A 1,638-nucleotide genomic window follows, 5' to 3' on the forward strand; every position below is an offset into this window, starting at 1 on the left:
CTCTCTCTCTCTCTCTCTCTCTCTCTCTCTCTCTCTCTCTCTCTCTCTCTCTCTCTCTCTCTCTCTCTCCCGTCTATCTATATTTCTCTTTCTACTTCTCTTTTCCTCTAGCCCCCTCTGTCTCTCTCACAAACGTTATCTGTCCATATATCTCTCTCCTTTTATTTCCCTCTACCTCTCTCCCACACGCTCTCTCTCTTTCTCTTTCTTCCTCTCTCTCTCACTCTTTCTTCTCTTTTAACCTGGTTGAACTCACCCCCCCCCCCTTCAACCTCTCACCAACTTCTAACATCGTATCATTCTCCTCCTAAAAAAAGGACCTCACAGAGATGCACTGAAAGCACCCACCTCGACTCTATAAACGCCAACATTTGAAAGAAAAAGAAATATCACCACAGATCACATCCAAGCTAAAATAAAATTAACTATGTCAAACTACAGGTAGGCCAAACGTCCAAAAGTGCGCGGAAGAGCGTTCACGTGTTGAATCCCTTCACACAAATCCAGCCGCTTTGCCGCTTGCTCGATTCCAATTCATCAAACAACAGCCTACTTTAATTATTCAGTAGAGAAAAAATTCCACGAAATAAAACCACAAGAAAGAAAAATAAAAATAAAAAAACATTATCGGAAATCACTTGTACAAGCAGACAGATTAATGAAAAAGCAACACACGAGAGGGAAATGCCCGGATCCTCACAGGAAAAACCAACCGTAGTCGGAGACTTCACAAACACAGCTGGGTCTCCAAACACACCGCAACCACCGTCAACAATTTTTCACTATAAATTCAAACGAACATGTCAGAAATCCTCGGCCGCACAACGACCACCAGTCTCAACTCTGCCATCAAAGAACTTGATTTGTGTGTCAATAAGTCCAATATAACTGAAGAACTAAACAAGCCAGGCGAGAGGAAGGAGAGAGGGTGGAGGAAGAAACTGAGAGAGAAAGAAAGAGAGAGAGAGAGAGAAACAGCGTCGACTGCTACACTTTCTGACAGTTCAGACCTTGGCGGCTCCCCGTTTTCCGCTCTTTCAACGACGTCCACCATTTTGAGCCGGTGGAGCGACGGCGTCGGTGCGCGGCGCGCGCTGTTTATATTTGAACAGAACCCAGTGGTCCAAGACTCGTAAGAACGAGGGGGTCTGACTGACAAAACCTCGCTGCATTGAAAGATTGCCAACACATCCTGGGACTCATGAAGAGCCATAGGAGTTAATATGATTTTTGTCACTTTGTGTGCGTGCGTTATTGTGTGTTTGTCCCGGCATGTGTGTTGCGCGAAAGCAAAAGGGACAAGAAACGGCCGAGAGGAATGGCACACATACATGCACGGGCGCACACAAACGCACATGCACGCACGCATGCATGCCCGCGCGCACACACACACCCACACCAACAAAACAGGTAGATAGATAGATAGATAGAAGAGGAATTGTTTGTGTATAAGGCGGGAGCAGTAAGAAACAAACCTACGAAAGAAATTTAAAATAAAAAGCTTGCACGTTAATAACAGATCACGTGCACGTATTCTAGATCTAGTGTGAATACAAAGAAAGTTAAATAATGCACGTGTAAGCAAAAAGACACACGACGGAATTGAGAGGAAGGCGAAAGAGAGGGTGTGGGAGGGGG

General features: G+C 45.2%; 1 protein-coding gene across 1 annotated transcript in view; it reads right to left on the bottom strand.

Moving 5' to 3' along the window:
- The window catches only part of LOC101857599, a gene marked incomplete at its 3' end in the record, with an annotated part of 55,333 nt that extends 54,352 nt beyond the window's left edge, over positions 1 to 981 (bottom strand). Inside the window, 1 exon segment of the mRNA XM_035972383.1 lies at positions 701 to 981.
- Positions 982 to 1,638: the final 657 nt, after the last annotated feature.

Source organism: Aplysia californica, unplaced genomic scaffold, assembly GCF_000002075.1.
Source record: "Aplysia californica isolate F4 #8 unplaced genomic scaffold, AplCal3.0 scaffold00673, whole genome shotgun sequence".
Lineage (NCBI taxonomy): Eukaryota > Metazoa > Mollusca > Gastropoda > Aplysiida > Aplysiidae > Aplysia > Aplysia californica.